At 38.8% G+C, this 19,893-nt stretch overlaps 1 long non-coding RNA gene across 1 annotated transcript; it reads left to right on the plus strand.

Annotated features, from left to right (window-relative positions):
• The first annotated feature begins 14,329 nt into the window (after positions 1-14,329).
• Positions 14,330-19,810, plus strand: LOC110970598 (uncharacterized). The gene is made up of 5 exons (XR_007945533.1): positions 14,330-14,357; positions 14,467-15,606; positions 16,334-16,369; positions 18,940-18,977; positions 19,064-19,810. It is a non-coding gene; the product is annotated as an uncharacterized LOC110970598 (long non-coding RNA).
• Positions 19,811-19,893: the final 83 nt, after the last annotated feature.

The raw sequence follows: 19,893 nt of genomic DNA on the forward strand, positions 1-19,893 counted from the left end.
GTTAATCCTGCTCCCAGGGCTGAAGTGTTCGTTTCTTTCCACTCCAGCTCCACGTTCACACCCCCACTCGAGTCATGCTTGAATCCCCATCAGCGCTCTGGGCCAGGGAGGGGAACCCTCGGCTCTGCTAACATAGGCTTTGATCTTCGCAATGCATAACATTTTATTTCATGGCATAGATTTAGACTTGTGTAACTGCTAAGCTACCTGCAGTACGTTTTTTTTGTTGTTGTGCCTTGGGATTTTTCTGGTGTAATTTAGTTGTGAAGTGAGCAGAATCACAACCTCGAAACTGTGGATCTTCTGCAGCGCCCGTGTCCAACACAAGTCCGGTTGTGGAACCCTAGCCTGTAAACATTTGGGTGTAAAAGCATCCAGAGGAATGTCCCAGATAATATATAGACAGAAAAACAGCCCCGGCCCATGTGTAAACCAGATGACCAAGTGAAACCAACCCCAACCCACTGACCAAATATCAACTGCAACTCAACACCAGCCTTGCCTCGTACCCCTCTGCTGGCAAGCTCTATTTTCTGGGGTGCTGAGCCTGAAATAAATCCTCTTCACTTACACAGACTGAAGAGACCGCAATATTAGGACACATAACATGATCAGATTTGGTCTACCAAGATGGAGTATTGTGTCCCCACCAGGAATAGAGTCACTAACGGGGCATTCAGTCGACTTTACCGTTAAAAATGAGTTCAGTTTAGCTGTCATGAGGATTAGGAATTATGGCCATCTCTGTGGTTCAATATCAGGCTATCAGCAGGGTCTGTTGGAACCCTGCAGTAAGTTGCATTAAGGGAAAAATGAGATCCAGTGTTGTTTTCCAGCTGTGATTTTGACTATCATTTTAAGCTATAGTTTCCTGCACATGAATAAGTAAATATATGAAGCATTTCCCCTCCATTTCTGATTTCTTTCTTACTTATTTTTATCTGAGCCATCTGTTTGCTAGTTTCTGGAGGGTATTCAAGGTGAGCTGCTGCTTTTTTTTTTTTTTTTTTTTTTTTTTTTAAAGCAATCTCCTCTCTGTTCGTAAAACAGTTTAAGCTGCTGAGTTATTTTAACCCGGAGGGGGTCAGATACGGTGAAGCCCAACATTTTCTAAACCCAGGGTAGACTTTTGTGATTTGTAGTGAAGTTTTATGTGACAAATGGGCTTCTTTTGGCTGGTAAATGACAATATACAATTAATGAAAGACAGTAAGGCAGTGTGCAAAATATGGTAAAGATAAATTTTAGATTCTTAGGCTCTTTTGTGTGCATCTTCAGCTCGTTGAGATTGAAGGCTTCCTCTCCATCTACATCTACATCTGGACTCTGGCTGTGCTGCATTAACATCTTCTCATTGTTTTCTCACCATTTCTTTGTCTCCATGTTTCACATCGTAGTCAAGAGAGATAGATACTTTATTAATCCCAAGGGACATTCAAGAGTTTGTTGGAAGCTCCGATGCTGCCCAGTGACAACGTTTTCTGCAGACTGCCTGATGTCTTCCTCCATTATCTTAATGTGCTCCACTTTTCTTTGACCTGGCAGCCTGAAAAACAGCATCACGTTCCCACCACAGTGTTGGATCATGTGAATGGGATTGTTTGGGTTGAATGCTTCTCCTTTCTTTGGCCCCTGCATCCAAGTAACTCTCCCCCCCCCCCCCCCCCCCCCAACATTTGACAAAAAAAAAAAAAAGATGACCAAAAGTTTTTATTTGTGTGAAGAAGTGGACTCCTCCATGTTCTTGGTTGGCTGAAGTATCTGTCTTGAGATGTTGCTCCAAGAACACATTAATCAGAGTGGTCTTACTTGGGATCCTTGGATTTTTCCTGGCCTCCTGCACTACTATTGGTGCCAGTGCCTGGGTCACTTTACCCTCCATGACCTTTGATATTTCTCACTGTGTGGAACTTCATCTACTTTTTGATGACGCTTTGCACTGTGGCCACTGGCACCTGAAAACACTTGGATATGACTTTATAGCCCATCCTGTTAGCAGCCACGGTGCATGTCTCTCCCATGTGATGGCTCATAATACTGAGCTCTCTAAACTCTTTGGCTTAAGTCATGGCTGGTAATTGACTATAAACTGACTGGATGACTACTGCATCAGCTGTTCCTAATTTATACTAGAACCTTGTAGAAATTACCAAGGCCATTTGGAGTGGTGTGGAAGCTGCATTTTGCCAAACATTTACGACCATTTCAAAGGATTAGAGTAATTTAAGACATGGCATTTTTAATGAAAACATGAAAAACACACAGAAATTGTTGAAATGTATCATGAACATCTCAGACACAATGTCTCTTTATTGTTAGTCACTCGTTTTCCATCCAGAAGAAACTTATGGGTCAAATGAGGATTTGCTATGCAAAATTTGGAATGAGACTGAACAATATTGCTTCAGGTGGAACAGAAAACAAGCCTCAACTTCACCCTCATACACCAGAAATAACTCAGAATGTGTGCTTCCACTTAATCAACTTAAGGCATTCATTGTTTCTCCTTTTTGTGCATCCTAACAAGATCTGCGTTTGTTCGATTCTTCTGAAGAGGTACGATGGATCTCGTGGTGTTGGTGGCATTCAGCTCCTGGCTGGCTCCTGCACTTGGTGAGTATCTTTTTTTCTTCAACATGAAGCAACTTTAGATCAATCAGCCCCTATAAATGCAATGTTCTTCAGCTACCTCTTGTTTCTATAGCTTTGTTTTAAGTTCCTCCAATGCTGAACATGCTGATGTGTCTGTATAACAGGGTCAGCGTTTGGCAGGGAGGTGTTGGGTAAGTTTCCTGCATTAGAGTGGTCACTTACAACGCATGGCCTCGAGATTTCTTAATCTTCTGCTGCTCTTGGCTTTTTGCCATGTGCCCTTTACTTTGTCAAATGTGTTCAAAATGCCACTCTTTTTTTTTTTTTTTGTCGTTGGCGTTACACTGTTTTCAGCATAATTTGCATTTGCTATTTTTCATCGAAAATGTTTTAGTGCCAATGTTTTGCCTCTGAGAAAAGGCCATGTCAGAGCAGTGTAAACATTTCCTTTTACTGCAGTTTGAATAATCAGTTATTCAGACTGCTCCTGCCAAGTTTTTTTCCATTGTTAATGCAGGTCCTGGTCTTTGATTTGTTTCTGCATGTACCCTGCATGCCATCAGTCGGCCTTGATGTTAAGCAGATTTGCCTACACTGAGGGGCTTTTCATCGTCTTTGACTCTTGGGTCAAACCTTATTTTTAAAGACATGTCGACACCAATATGCGAAAGTGTGGGGGTTTTTTGGTTTGTTTTGCTTCATGGAGGAAAATCATGAGGATTAAGAGCCTGAGAATGAGGTCAGAGTTAACTGTAGCACTGTAACCCTTAATCTCAAGTAAGCACAATGCAACAGAATTTATGAAATATTATCAAGTTCAAGGGTTCAGCTGTGTACATGTATCCACATACATTTTGGATGCGTTTCTTTCATCACGTCAGAAGAGTCTCCGCTGCTGGAATATGAAAACTCATCGTCTTACTCATCTCCTTAGACGTAAAAATTAATATTTTAATATATTCATCAGCAGTTGTCAGAGTTCATATCGAAGCAGAACCATTAGGACTGGCTGACATTTAAAATGCTGTTCAGTCTGTTGAATATTTTAATGACAGCTGTGGGAAAAAAAAAAACACATTAATGATGTGAAATGCTGCCGAGCGCAAGTATTTGTGTAACCTCCAGCGCGCTACTCCAAGGTTACATTGTTCTCACTCCAAACAGCGATGCTCGTATAAACAACGTCTGCTTTGTGTCTCCTACCAGCTGAAGTTGCCGCTTTAATTATTCAGCTTGTGTTGTTAAAGTCGCTGAACATGAGGCAGAAATTGGGATTTAGTTTGTTACCGGGTACAGCGTGTTTTTGGAGCGTGAGTTTTCGAAAGTGCAGCCAACAGTTTTGTCCCCCGTGGAAGCAGAGAAATGTGACCGATCAGAGGACGGGCTGTGCTTTCCCACATCACTGACAGGACACAAATTAGCACAGATCAGGGCAGTAAAACAAAATGTACTAAAACGTGAGTACAAATCATGCGCTTGTTATTTTGATGCTTTGCTTTATTGTGTGCGTGAACTTTCCTGAAATCGGCGGAGAATTTTATTCTTATTTAGAGCAAGCGGACCATGTAAAGTCATGTGAAAAAGTAAGTTTGTCCCATAGGAACTGCTGCCTTTTTTGACGTATTTGGACAAGCAGACATCGGATCCTCTTTGATGCAGTGTCAGGTTTAAATACGACTAGTCTGACTCGCCAGATATAAACTGAAGGTCTAAATCGACCATTTCCAGCATGCATTTCACCTGGCTTTCTCCTCTTCTTCCACTATCTGTGTCGTAACTGTTTTTTAAACACCAAAGTAGCAATGTACATGCTGGAAACTTTAAGTTTAACAGTAGATTCGGATCATGCGTTAAGGCTGGCCTGCTTGGCTCTTGATGCTTGGTCCCTCTCATGCAAATGTTCCACCAAAAGATTTTCACCCCAACGCTATTTTGTCTGTCACTGCTTCCTAGTTGTAGACAGTTGCGATTGGTTCAGAGAAACACAAACAAGCTGGAATGTGATATTGAGGGGCAGTTGGTCCGTTCTCCAGCGCTGACACGGCGCTGTGGGTATCCGTCTGGCTATGCAAGACTAAAATAAGACTTCTCCCACCTGTCGCTCCTTACAGAGGTTCCACTCACCGTTTCAATCCTAATCTGGAACCCCTGATTCTAATTTTTGTGTGTGACAAATGTAGGGTTATACTTACTGTTTCCATGTTGCTGTCTTTTTTTTTAATGTATTTAAATAGTGAAAATGACTACAAAATGCCAATTTATGTGTGACTTTTTCAGGAATATCACCTCGATCTGTTGATGTCTGTCCAAATATGTCAAAAGAAAAACAGGAATGTCTAAGGGATGCATTTGAAGCAGCACAATATGTTTTTTTCCCTGCAGTGATATGATAAAATATAGAATTTTTCACCACATGAGTTGAGAAACTGGAAGTAAATAATTATTCTAGAATAATTGGAGTGATGGTAGAAGAGCGCATCTGCATCAACAACAACCGAAAACTCTTTTCAGATTTTTGATAATGGGCTGAAAAAAGCCATTTGGAAGCTTATTTGTTTGGTGTTATGTCCAGAAACAGTTTTTTGCTTTGGGTGGCATTCAGATCTGGCTTTACATTTGGCATACGGAGCTTTGTGGTGCCGTTTCAAATGGTCAAGCAAAGTACTGGCGTTTTCCCATGCGGTGGCAAAAACAGTGGACAAAGTACCTACTTTGGGTCAACATCATCTATTCTGTAGCTGAAGTATTTCCATGCAACTGACGGTGTGTTGATTTTTTTTTTTTTTTTTTTTGGTGAAAAAAATCTTCCTTTTCATGGTTTCTTTCCCGTGTCTTGCTCATTTTGCAGTGCACATCTGGAGCCTGCATGTTAACAAAACCAACATCTTGTGAATAAAGTGTTAAATCGGAGTAAATGATGTTCTGCGAGACAGATTTCTAATGCAGATTTGTTGTGGAAAATGATAACTGTGTGAGTTTTCTTTTTGAATCAAGCAAGAAAAACTGTAGCCTGATGTGTTTGAATTCATCTGAGTTGTTTCAGTTTGCTCTTCTTGTGTTTACACATCCCAGTATTGACGTTGAAACGGTATATTTTGCAGCTCTAGGACACACTTACTTTTTCACATGACTATATAATTATCTTTCTCCTAAAATATGTTATGTGTGACAAAAAAAGACACTGTGGGACTGTGAGTGTTCAAAGCCATTTCTCCTGAATTCATTATCCACAAATTATTCCTCTTTATAGGATTACTATAACCCAGTGTGTATATTTTTGCATAAATACCAACTGGGATTTGAAGGAGGAGTGCACGCTCTATGGAGAGTGAAATTTGCTCCACTGCCGTCAATTTTGCCATTTGCTGACATGCACTTACACCAACAAGGGAATCTCTTATAAAGACTAATGCTTTTTTTTGCTTCTTTTTTTCACAGCTTCCTCAGCAGATGACGATAAAGGTGGGTATTATTTGAACTACAGCTTAGAAAAGTCAAATTAAGATAAGCTGCATGTAGCCGACACATAAATTGGTGCAGGGTGATGCGTGGATGGATGACTCAGGCCCTGAAAGTGCTGAGTAGCTGTCAGATCAAAAGGACTCTGTGAAGTGTGTCACTGGGTAAATCTGCTTCTCATTTGTTCTCCCCCCAGACTATGACAGCGCCTTTCAGTACGGTGAGTGCTGAGCAGATGAACGTGGTCTTTTAATCGCCGACCCTCGGCACAGGAAACATCTGGGAGGTTCAGATGAGTTTGCATGTTTCACATGTTTTTCCAGACGTGCTGGAAAAGTTTCACCCAGAGGCCAAGCTTCTGGAGTAGCCCCAATGCAAATGGTGCAGATCCTGTCCAATGTGAGGAGTTTTAGACAATCTAAGAGACCAAAGTGCATAGAATCTTTCTTTACATTCTATAAATGACATCTATTAGATGTGTGCTTGTTCTTATATATTATTTTTCTCTTTTGCAGCAAATCTCTTTTGTTTGTGTTGTGTTTACATACCCATAGTCTGTGTCCTGCTGCAGTCATTCCCAACTTTTTTTGTCAGATTTACCATCACAGATGAGTTTAAAGCAGCACCTAATGATTATTTTTGTTACTAATTTACTAAACAGATTAATTAACAGCAATCTGTTATTTTTCTCAATGAGACAAAAGTTGTTTGCTTTCTAAAACATCTGAAAATGATATAAAAAAACAAAGATGAGCAGTTCACTTCCCAGATACACTACTGTTAAAAAGTTCGGGTTCACTTACAGAATTTCATGTTTTCCATGAAAACTCATGCTTTTATTCATGTGCAAACATAATTGTGCAAGGGTTTTCTAGTAATCAATTAGCCTTTCAACACCATAAGCTAGCACAATGTAGCATTAGAACACAGGAGTGATGGTTGCTGGAAATGTTCCTCTGTACCCCTATGTGGATATTCCATTAAAAATCAGCCATTTCCAGTCATTTGCCACATCAGTGTCTAGACTGTATTTCTGATTGATTTAATGTTATCTTCATTGGGGAAATAAACTGCTTTCCTTTCAAAAATAAAGACATTTCAAAGTGACCCCTAGCTTTTGAACAGTAGTGCATGTTTGCTTTTTACTGTAACAAAGGAGGAAAGAAACCAGAAAATATTCCAGTTTTTGGAGACTGTTATTTTTTTCTTTATAAAAAAAGCCGAAGCAGATTAATTGATAGTTGGTGATTAATTGTTGATAACGAATGAATTAATTGAAGACTCATTGCAGTTTTACATAAGTTCCATGTCTCATAGAGATGGACAATTATCTTCCTAATGTATTGATTTGATTTTTAATCTACTTCAGATATCATTTCAGTTCATTTCCATACAGTTGAACAGTCGGTTCTGAGGTTAGATGAAGCGGTAAACTGATAAACCTGGATGGTTCTACCTTGTATCCATCACATTTAACTCACCATTCCAACTATTGTTCTTCATTACCAATACAAAAGTTAACTTTGTAAGTAATTTAAGCATTACAAGCAAGTAAGCAAGTGTATTTATCTCACTCCTTATCATACATGCTTATTAACGTGTTTTACAGGCAAATGTAAAACAGTGTGATAAAAAAATTTATTAAGTTTGAGAGTTAATAAAAAAAATGTAAAGAATAGACTGCATAAAAAAGAAAATGAAAGCAAATAGAAGCATCTAAGAAATAAAGTACAATAACATTGAGAAGAAATTGATTAAAGTTAAATGAATTAAAGTGTCGCCAAGTTTAAAAAAATACAGGCAGTTTGGACCGAACTCTGTAATGACACGATTAATTAAAAGCAGTGTAAACGGTCTCCTAAAAACTGCAAAATTTTGGGCAAATCCAAGTTTCAAATGGTACCCGTCTATATCAACAATTTGTCCAATATTTTGTCCTATTTGTCCATAATTTATCTCTAAATTATACTTAGTTTCAGACTATTTCTTTCTTCTAAATATCTATATTTGTAACTCTCACTGCAGGAGCACTAACACTGCTCATTTTTCCTGTTATAATATTTTCAAAACAGATTTTTAAAATGCTCATAAGAATACATTTTACAAGCAGCAGTGAATAATTTGATTAAAGCTTTATTGTGTGCTTGTTGGTATTTATCACATTGTGTCAGGTCTTATTATATCTCCAATTAGAGCGGATTCATGAGTTAGTGCTTTAATGCAGAAATTGGAGCAGATTTTTTTAGGACTTGTGATTATTTGGTAGATGATATATACATATGTAAATTGAAAAAAAAGGAACGTTTGTATTTGTTATGTGCGCTTGTTTTTGTTTGTTTGTTAAAGAGCCTTCCCTCTCCACTGGGCTCCAGGCCCGCTGTGGACAGAAAGCCTCATTCCTTCATGTTTCCCATCCTGGGAGTCAGACACCCTTCAGGGGGTCCCACGATAAATCTGTGATGTTCCAAGATATTTACAGCTTTCCGGAGAGTTTTCTTTTTTCCGTCATGAAATCCTTGGAGGGTTTCATGTCTTTTGCACACAGCACAGGGCAAAAATCAGGTCCTGTCTTTCTTTGTCTGTCTTTGTTTCTTTGTTTGTCTTTCTGTCTGTCTATCTTTGTTTCTTTCTGTATTTCTTTCAATATGTTTCAGCCTTTTTCTCTTTCTGTGTGTGTTTTTCTGTCTTTAATTTTTAAAATTCTTTCTTTTATCTGTCTTGTTTGTTTTTGTATTTCTTTCTGTCTTTCTTTCATTTTCTTTATTTCTGTTCCTGTCTTTGTTGATTTGTTGGTTTCTTTGTTTCTGTCTTTCTTTGCCTCTGTTTCTTTCTATCTTTAATTTTTTTACTTTGTTTCCTCTTTCTGTCTTTCAGTATCTTTCTTTCTTTCATTCTTTCTTTTTCTGTCTTTGTTGATTTGTTGGTTTCTTTGTTCTCGTTTGTTTCTGTCTTTGCCTTTGTTTCAGTCTCTTTCATTTTTTGTTTTTGTTTTTCTTTCTTTCTTTCTCTCTTTCTTTCTTTTTCTCTCTCTCTTTCTCTTTCTTTCTCTCTCTCTTTCTTTCTCTCTCTCTCTCTCTCTCTCAGCTGTTTTTTTTGTACAGTCAACTAAAGAGTTAAATCGACCTTTCAGTTTTTGTGACCGTGTCTCGCTGGAATGTGTGGCGTCCCGATATACCCGTTTGGGGACTGCAGAATATTCCTGCAGTGCTGCTCGTGAATCAAAACGCAATTAGAAACCTCACAAAGAAAACCTCAAAGGGCTTTTCAGTGTGTTATTTAGTAACTGAAGGCTTTTACATGCCGTCACTCTGAAGTTCTTTCTTCATTCCAGATTACGAATCTCTGAGAATCGGTGGCCTGGTTTTCGCCGTGGTACTCTTCCTCCTTGGCATCGCCCTCATCGTCAGTAAGTATACGACCTGCTGAAGTGCACAGCAGATGTGATGTTCAACGTGTGGATGCCACCACACGGTGATCGCACTATGTGTGAATTGACCTCACAGTCTCCCACATTCGTGTAGCACTGAAAAAGCAGGCAGGCTTCAGTTTCCTCTTATTTCTGGTGGGAAGACGAACACATGCTGCTTGCACAAGACCACCGCTCTCATGCTGCCTCTATCACAGCACTGTGGCCTTCATGTCTCATCCCTTTTCTCACTCTGTGTCCTTCCAAGATTCCTCCTCCTCCTCCTCCCACCTGTCAGCACATGCTGCTGCTGCTGCTGCTGCTAGTGGTAGCCCTGAAACCAAACCAGCCGATAAATAATTCAATGGGACCCACACAGTCTGCTGCTGCTGCTCATAAAGAGCAGAAAGGGATTCTAACTGCACTTTATCGAGACTTTCTTTTTTTTTCCCCCCCAAGTATGAAAAACATTATTTATGAGCCGTGGAAATATACACAAACTATTCACAGGCGCATAAAACTAGCTGATTTCATTATACTCAAATTAATTATTCATATGTAAATCACAATGCCCAACAGTTTGGCTCCTATTATTCCATTAGTTTTATTATTACAGTTTTTTTCATATTTGATTGACACGTGTTTTACTCTCTGAAGCCCAGGCTCTTTCTAGGCTTTTTCTAGGTTTTTTTGTTGTTGTTGTTCCTGTCATATTTTGCACTGTAAAGTTCTGCGACTCTGTATAAACAGCACAACCATGGCTAGAAGGAGAGAGAGAGAGAACTCAGAAATATCTGGTGTGCAGCCTGACACAGTTATAGTGTAATAAATCATAAAAATAGAGACAAAAGCTGGATCTCTTGCAGCCTGCAGTTCAGCCCAGATGAGCTGAATAGTCCGTTAATTTTTGTCACAGGACTGTTGGTCACAGCTGAGTGACTCTGGGCTTTTTTTTTGCCGATTCTTTATTTTTTTTACGGAGTCTGGTCAGAAATAGCATTGTATTTGTGGCTATTTTTTGTGTGAGATTTTGATGAAATATATTTTTAGGCTCAGATGTGGTTCATTTTCTTGATGGAACATATGTTTAGTTAAAAGACTATCAGTTCTTTTTTTACTGTTTCTGGTTCAGATAAAAGCTATAATTTAGCTGATTTTTCTTTTAAATAATAAAAAAAAATGTGTCTTTTAATCCACCAGTGGGTGTCAGTGAGATAAACTTTACAGCAGCAGCATCAAAGATAATCATGTTTGTGCCATTTGCTTAGGAAACACAAAATACTAATTTACTCCTTTTACCTCAAACGGGTCTCAAATTATATCTGTGTTGATATTCAAACTTTTCAGAGTTGCAGATTAGGTTCTTTAGGTTTTGAAGATCAACTGATGAACAGATGAAAGTCTGTTTGATTCTGATTTAATCAGCACTTTTAAAAATATGACATCAAATGCTACAGTGGCCAAGGGCAAGTCTTAGAGGCAGAGTTTTGAAGAGAACATAAAGGCAGCAAACCCTGGAAGGTTATTATTTGCTGCTTGGAAAGAGGGGGAAAAAAAGTTTTTAACAGACAGCCTTATGCAACCTTGAGCACCTCCTCGTGTCAGCGGTAGTGAATATAAGATGAGTTACAGTTTTATTCTTAGTCCTGATGGTGCAGTATGTAGGTCATAGCCTGGTCTAGGGTTTCTCACTGGCTTCCACTGTCAAGAACACGCCTTGCTCCATACTTGAAGTTGCAGTAGCTTGTTGCTGTAATTGAACTTTGTGCACCTTATTTCTGTCTCACACGAGGGGAAAAAATTGTTTATTCCTTTAAAAAAGTATTTTCGGAGAAGACTGAGGTGTGTATGGATATCTAAAACTTGTTTTGACCAGCTGAACTCCAAATCGGTTTTTGAAAGCCTTTTCTGTCTTTTTAAAATGCAGCCAAAAAGTGTAAAAACGGAATTTTCAGCTTTTCTCGCCGTCTTTAAATGCATCACGTGCAACATGTGATCCAATCAGAAAAAAATTCCCAATATCTAAGCTTAAAATCGTGATATTTCATCAGGATTGCTTTATCTTGTATGACTCATTACAAAAAAATTGCAGAAATAAACATTTGCACTGGATCCTGTAAAAAAAAAAAAAAAAAAACACTAAAGATTTTGCACTCCTATGCAACTGAGAACGAATAGTTTGCTTGACTGTCACATGAAAAATATTCAGAAACTTTTCAGCTGAACATCAGACTGTGTTTATATGCTTCAAAGAGGAGAACAGGAGGAAAATAAAACGCATTTGAGCCATAAAAATCAAAGCAGAATGGCACAAAAAGACTGTACAGTGAAGCAAGTTGTTGGAAGACACATTCAGCATAGTGAAACATCCGTCTGGAGGTGATGTGCAGAGTAGTGTCAAAAACACCCAGTTTAATAGAGGCTGTAAAAATGTGCAGCATGTAAACCCTCCATTTTTTCCCCCAATATTGGTAACACCTGTTGGTACCTGGAAAAGCATTACACCTGTTAATTCCAGTATTTTTCAGTTTATTTAAGTAAAAATCACAGATTTCACATGATTTGTGGCATTCTGATTGTGTCATATTGTACAGGAGACATATTCGAGTTCTTTCTACTTCTAGCCAGCGTTGTGCTGTTTCCAAAGACATTCAGGACTTTATCTTGCAGTGAAAAAATAGCCCACAATGAGAAAAGATGCCACAGGAGCACAGAGACACTGCTTCGGAGTTCAGAGGGTTATCCATGAAGTGCAGCAGGGCTTCTTAATGTCATTTTGCTTTATAGAATCTAATCCTTTATTGTCGCTGCACCATGTGCAACAAGATTAAGCAGCAATCCTGTCAGTTCATTGGCAAGATCAGACATCTGTTTTGTTTCTAAGTACAGTAAGAAATGTGAAAATAAAAAAAAATCTAGTATGGATATAGTATGAGCAAGGGCGGTCTATGAAAACAGTAATATAGCTTATTGTTGTAAAAACAGTAGTGTAGCTGCTGGATTTTGCAAATTGCTGAACATTTGTGAAAAAGTAATGACTTAAAGTACTGCAAAAAGCACATACAAGGTGCAGCTGCAAGGACACGTGAAGGCTTAATATAGAAATACAAGGTTTATGAGGTTTAGATAAATATTTATCAAATTACAAGATACAACTCCACCATAATTTCATGCAACACGAAACTTGAATGTGGCCCAAACAGAACTTTTTCATTTTAAGCGTCAGCCTTTAGCAGATGGCAGCTGAGGTCAGGTCATCAAAATGACCCTAGCTGGCTTCTACAGTGATACAACTTTGGCTTTACAAGCTGAAAAGTAATGATTGGAAATGATTCATTTGAATCAGACACTTTGTTGGTGATTTGAGATGCCCAAAATGGTTTGTGAATGTAAGAATAATAATAAAGAACAAACACTGCATCATCTCTGACATTTAGAAACGACTGGCGTGGGTCTAAATGAAAAGAGGTTCAACGTTTTAACTCTTGGCTCGCACATAATAGAAATGCTACTAACCAGAAGTTATTCAACAAGCCAGCTCATGCATTTTTATTTAAACAACTGAATTTTGTTGTGATTGAGTTACATCAATGTAGTTTTGGGCTCACGCCAACAAGTTGGGAGCTTCTAAGGCCTCGCCAGGCTCACAACCCAGATGAGCTTATGGGCACCGGCTCAAGTCTGCATTCATGTATCCATCAAGACTTGGAACGACCTGCTCCTTTAAAACTAAAGGAGGTGTCAGGGGCGCACAGCTGGCTGCAAACAGGCTCTTTAGAATTTCTCGTGTCCCTTTTGTACGACAGCTCAGTGGAAGTGACAACATAAACCTGCATAATTGTTTTTCTTGTGTTTCTGCCAAAAAAAAAAAACAGCCCGGAAATGCACCTGTTCAAAGACTGACAAGTCAAGGTGAGTTAAGTAAGAATGAATGAACTAAATTTGAATCCAGTTTTAAGATTTTTTTTTTTTTTTGCATTGAAAACGGAAAACATTTTCCATTTTATGTGCAGCTGTAAAATTGCTGTTTCTCATTATTTATCTGTTGATTGTCCTCAGATCCAAAGGCCCTGATGTGGAATCAGGTGTCCCAAGAGGTAAATATTTTTCTTTCTTATATCGCAACGAGAAATGTTAATTGACTTTCAAGTAGATGCAGCCAAGGCCTAAGTTATTTAAACCCACGTCACATTATGATTTAGTGAATTTTTTCTTTCAAAAGTAGATTTCTTAAATAATAATTAAATAAACAAGTGACAAAAGACAGGAAAAATTTGCGTTAGAGATGTTATTTGATGATTTTTTTAAAAACAATTTCTATGGATTTTTTTTTATTTTTACTAAACATGCCATTATTCACACTCCTTCTCTGTAGCTAATTTGCCACCACATCATTCCACTAGGGATTTGGTTTTTATTTCATTCACTGACAAAAGAAAATAACAAAAAAAGCTATTCAATACAACACAAAAACTAAAAATTCCAAACTTACCAGAGAACTAGTGCATCAAGCTGTTCTTAGTTGTTTTTTTGTTTTTTTTAACATTGTAGAAAGTACCAGGACATCTGAAATGGGGAAACAAGCTGCATTTTTTAAAATGATCAAATAAATGAAGCTGACAATAATTTATAAGGACATGAATAATTTTAGACATGGTACGTACAACAGTTAAAATTCATCATTAACATCTCTAACACACATTTCCTCCTTTCTTTTGTCACTATGTATGCCACAGTTTGTCAGAAGACACCTGAAAATGTAATTAAAATTCACTATTAATCAAAACTGGCACGGGTATGAATGATTCGGAGCAAATATACAGTACCATTTTTCTTGTTTTTTGCCCCCCAAAATAATCTAATATTCTTTCTGCAGCTTAATCAACACAGAAGCAGAACTGTAAGTGTTTAACAAACCTCTGCAAATCTGTTTTCATTCATAAAGAGCTGAAATATACAGTTTCTTCAACAACAAAAAAATCAAAACTTACCTTCTACTTCTTCCACAGTTTCTCTAGAGGTTGCCAATAGGTGGCAGCAAATACTGTGATCACAGCAGAAGACAATCCTTCCATGGCCACACAACATGGAGCTTTCTTCACTTTCAGAATCTTACTGTACTCCTTTTTCTCCTTTTTTTAAAAAAATGTTTTTATCACCAGTAACTGTTACTAGATGATGTGCCAACTTTGTACAGTAGCAATAGTTTGATTAACATTTGTATTTTTGTGATTTTCAGATTGATACAAAATAATAAAGCAGATGTTTTGAAAATGTATATTTCTTCAATTTTTTTTCTTTTTTGTGCTTGCTTATTTCATTTTCTGTGAGAGCAGAAGTAAAGCAGGGACCACAGCCCTTTATTGTACTGCACTCCTGCTTCTGCTGACACTGCAGACACTTGAGTTGCACATGCAGTAGTAACTAGCGGGAGTGAGTGTGGAATGATTTATGTGCTGCACTGGGCTGCCTTTGAAGTGGCACCGTTGTAAGGAAAAAGTGCATCACAATTTGCCTATCTCTGTGTTTAATGCCGTTTAAAGGCAGATTTTCCGCCATAGTGAGCGTGGCGGCCTCTGTGAAGGTAACAGCTGCACATGTAGGCTGTATTTTCTCCTCGGAGTTGCAGGAACAGGCTGACTGCACTGCACAAAGCACACAAAGGGAGGTAGAAACTGCTGCATTTTCAGCATGCAATAGCTCAGGAAGCTGTGCAAAATATTGGCGCTACCAAAGAGAAATTGTCTTAATTATTCACCAATAGCCATCCACAAGCCTGCGTGATGCTCAGTAGATCATTCGTCATGTCTGCTTTTCAGTGAGATAAAATCCACTGTCTTCTCTACTTTGTATCCTAACTTTGTGTTGGTGTGGTGCACCCTCCCTGTCCCCAGTAGCTGCAGTCTGGCTGTTTTTTTCAATGCTGGGATTACCCCAGTATTGCACCACTGGCTTTAACTGTGAATGCAGCGTTTCACCAGCAGAGGGGTCCCTACACTGAAGGCTCTCCAAGCTGCTCTGCCTGCTGTGCTGTCCGGTTCCAACCATTTCATATCCAGACTTTAACCGCAACCCAGCAACCTGCTAAATATCTAAGAGGCACAGCTCTGCCACAGCATCTCTCTGCAGTGCAGCCATGGCCACCACAGGTTAGTTTTTTTTTTTTTCCTTGTTTTGGGGGATTGAAAGGTTGTAGCATACAGTAAAGGAACAGCAGAAAAAGTAGTTGTATGGTTATTATGTACCTTTTAATTCAAGCAAAGACTGTCTATTGTTTCATTTTCATGCAGTTGATTGAGTGAATTCATTTGCCGATGCATGACTCGGTGCCCCAACAAAGGGAATTCTTAAGTAAACTGCGAAGGAATGAAATAAAAGCTGCCAGCTCAGCCACTTAAGACTGAGGGTTCAGCAGCATGCAAGCTGCGTTATTGACATCCAGCTATCGTAACAATCTGGCACAGACCGCAGCCTGCAACACACACACATCTGCAAAATAATCCACTGGTATGCTCAGGAGTAGAAACCTTAATATTGTAATAAGCTCTCCCTTAACTTCAAACGCTTTTTCCATATTCAAGCTCTAGTTTTTTCTCTGCTGGTGTGATGATACTTCAGTATCCTGCTGCTGGCTTCTAACCCACTTTTTCTGCTGAGCAAAGATGCTGCATTGAGCCCCTCTCAGTGGGGGAAAAAAAAAAAAAAAAAGTACTCGAGGAGTTGTGGAGCCAAGCCTGCAGATCTTGGGAGCTGGAATGTTTCTGTCTATTGTTGTGTATTAAAAGCTCACTTTTAAAGCTTGTCCATGTCCATTAAGCTGAAATTATCCCCTTTATGTTTATTTGCTGTGTAACTTACACGACTCATTCTTTGCAGAAACAATGTTTCCTGACCAAAGTGACTTTGATTATGGTAAGATTTTCCTGAGTTACTCTTTTAAAAACCAAATGTTTCATTTATTATTGAAGTTTGTGCTTTTGACAACAGTATATTTTAATTCCTCTATGAACTCAACTGGGTGTTTGGTTAAGTCGCATATGGTTTTGTCCCTTGTAGATTATGAGACATTGCGGACGACAGGGGTTATCCTTGCTGTTATTATGTTTGTCTCTGGCATTTTAATAGCCCTGAGTAAGTTTAGACTTTCTATTAAATATCCCTGTAATATAGAGCCTTTACATGACAATTTTTACCTTTGTAACTTATCTATCATTCCCCAAACAGGTAAAAAATTCACAAAATGTGTAAAATCCTCATCCAAGTAAGAGCTGTGCAAGGCTTAGTGGATGGTCCGCCTGTGCATGTTGTATGAATTTAACGGTGTTACCAAGAAAATATCTTAAAAAAACAACCCCATATTTTTAGTTTAAAAATGACACATTTTTCCTACCCCTGTCCTGGATGCCTCCTTTCTTAATGCCCCTTCCCTCTTCTGCACACGACCTAAAACCCACTTCCAACACATTAACGAGTTTACACAAAACCTTGTATGACGCATCACATGCAGGTAGTGCTTTAATGTTCTTTTCAGCTCGTTTCTGATGAAGCATTTTTCAACGTATGCATCATACTCCTTATGTGTTGGTTGTGACTGGGCAGTGTCTACTCTCAGCTGAACGCATGCTGCTTGTATGGCAAGACGAGAAGAAAGACGAGGGCGGCTGTTTTAGCAGGACAGAAACCTGCACACTGGTCTGTATTTACACAGGATATGACAGAAATGAATACATCCCTGTGCAATGTCATTTGAATGTCAAATTATTCAAATTTGAATCCCCTCTCAGTAACTGCATTATATCTAAGTTGGCCAGTACACTTGTTTCCTCCTGTGAACAATCAAAAACAAAAAGACTGATTAGAAAATACAGGCCCCAAAGTAGAACCTCAGTGGAACAAAAGTGAATACACCTGTGATCACTGAAAAGACGAGTTCAAAAACCTGTTTTCACTTTAACAAAGCAGACAACGGCTGTGGTTTCCAATTAGCCTGATGGCGGGGACATGGTTAGAATTAAAATGGCCTGTGATACAAGTTTTTTTTTTCTTTCTTTCTTTCCAGTTTTGGACCTATGTCTATCAGTATGTCTACATCATGGCTCCACATGAATATTGAATTGACAAATGAATGAAAATTTGATGGTGAGACTTAACAAAGATTAAGATTAGCGATCAACAGGAAGTTATCAGGGTGGTATAGATTAGCAATAGTACCGCTAATAGCTGCAGTGGTCATCCTCCTAAAATGGCATTAAAGGCAGTGTGCTCTGAAAAAAAGACAGGTGAGTGCTTCAGACTTGGCACAGGAGTTATCAATAGAAATCAGTGTTTCTGTGACAATTCAGACAGTGCGATGGACATTACAAAACCTCTATTGATGGCCTATTGCTTGTCCTTCAGCACAAAAATGGAACATTAAACATACCTTAAAAAAATTGTAAAAGCCTGCTGAACGTTAGGAACACATTCTTTGATCAGATGAGATCGAAGTAAATTTCTTCGACTGAGCCGGGGCCCTAGCCTAGCCGCGCTAGACAACCCATGGCAACGAATTTAATTCTCTGCCAGGGTGGGTCTAGTTACCCTCCATAAGGCTCGAGGTTGGATGCTCCTAAAACTGGCCGGACGAATCCCCATGAAGTGTAGAGTCAGAAGGCGGGCAAAATTAAGTCACGACAGAGGCGTGACGATTCTGACAGAAGCAACCGGAAACAACTAGCCTAGCCGCGCTAGACAAACCACGGCAACGAATTTAATTCTCTGCCAGGGTCGACAACAAAAACAACAACAGTCGTTGAGCTCCATTAGCACCGACTCTGAATAATCTTTCTGTTAACATGTCTGTAATATACTTGAGCTTCACCCATTGACTGTATAAATAAGACTTCACCGAACTACCGCATCCTCTGATTTCTGGCGCTCTAGGAGCCTATTCGTTGTGCTGATTGGTTGTATACCTACCCAATTGCTGCAGAGTGATTTGATAGACAACCTTTTAGCCCGCCTCCCTCCCTGTCAAGCTGTCCTAGACCCTTGCGTCTTCAGAGCATGGTTCTAGCGCGGCTAGGCTACCGGGGCCCAGCATTATGATGTGAATCTGGTCAGGAGCCACCACAGTGAATGCATGGTCCTGACAGTGTATCTCAGCAACTAGTGACTGACTTTAGGGTCCATGAACTAATACCGACTGTTAAACTTAGAACTAATGCAACGACTGTAAGGTGACGCAGTTTACAATTATTTAATTAAAGTGATATTGCACGGGGGTGTTCTTACTTCTGTTGTATGCTGTACTTAGAACCCTGTGGCTTCAACAGTTTTTCGATCCTGTAACCCTGCTAATGCATATATTTTGTCTAATGCAACTACAAGTTGAATTTGGCACCACAGTTTTCCAGCTGCACAAGTATATTTCTTTATGATTAATCTAGACAAATTAAAGATTAGAGTTATTTACTAATTTACTCCCTTGTTTCCAAATGCAGCTCCAGCTCATCTGGTACCCAAATTCCAAAGACAGAGGGTAAGTTCATTTTACTATATGGGACTGTTAAAGCAATCATATTGTTATAGTTTATTCTCTCTGATTTGTCTCCTTCTCTTTTGCAGTGCCTCCTCCAGCTGTATAGAAAATGTAGCACATGCTTCAAAGGGAGACAAGAGGTCATCACAGGATCCATGCTAGCGAATAGACGCACACACACCAGCTGTTTTGTGGCCATTTATCTAATGGCTAATATACCTCTGCCAGCTGGATGTTTAATAAACAGGGTTTTCCCAACACACCCTCACCTGATCCCTCATCTCCCCCTGAATTCTGTAGAAAGTCTGCAAAATATATGTCGACAGATCACTCAGTATTGCATCAGTGTAGGGACCTGCAGCTTGTTTAGGACAAAAAAGAAACGAAACCCCAATTATGAGATTCGATGATGTGCACTTAATCAAACGTATGCAACAAGTGTAGTTTCTCTTCCATATATTTTATTGCTGCAAAACAATAAAGTCAAGAGCATGATTACAAAATTATACAATTGTCCATTTTGTGTCCATGAGTTAACAATTGCATGCATTGCTTATTTTCTGTTCTGATCTACTTTTTTTTTGACATTTGAAAAACAAAACAACTGAAAAAGCTTAACAGAATAGTAAAGAACCAATAAATAAATAGCACAAATATAAGAAGCTCAAATTAAATGATGGAAAAAATAAATGAGAACATTCAGTAATGTATTGCATTTTGAGATTGCTTTGAGAAATATAATGGCTAATATTTTTAAATGTAGGCAGAATTATTTCAAGTGAAAATTTCTTGTGAAACGTAAAAACCAATCTAATAAAGATCTTGCCAACTCATTTACTAATGAGTTTGATGTGCTCTTTGTGCTTCACAGGAATTACCAGCTATGTGTCATCTTTGTTTAATATCAAATGTGACA

Source organism: Acanthochromis polyacanthus, chromosome 12 (genome assembly GCF_021347895.1).
Source record: "Acanthochromis polyacanthus isolate Apoly-LR-REF ecotype Palm Island chromosome 12, KAUST_Apoly_ChrSc, whole genome shotgun sequence".
NCBI lineage: Eukaryota > Metazoa > Chordata > Actinopteri > Pomacentridae > Acanthochromis > Acanthochromis polyacanthus.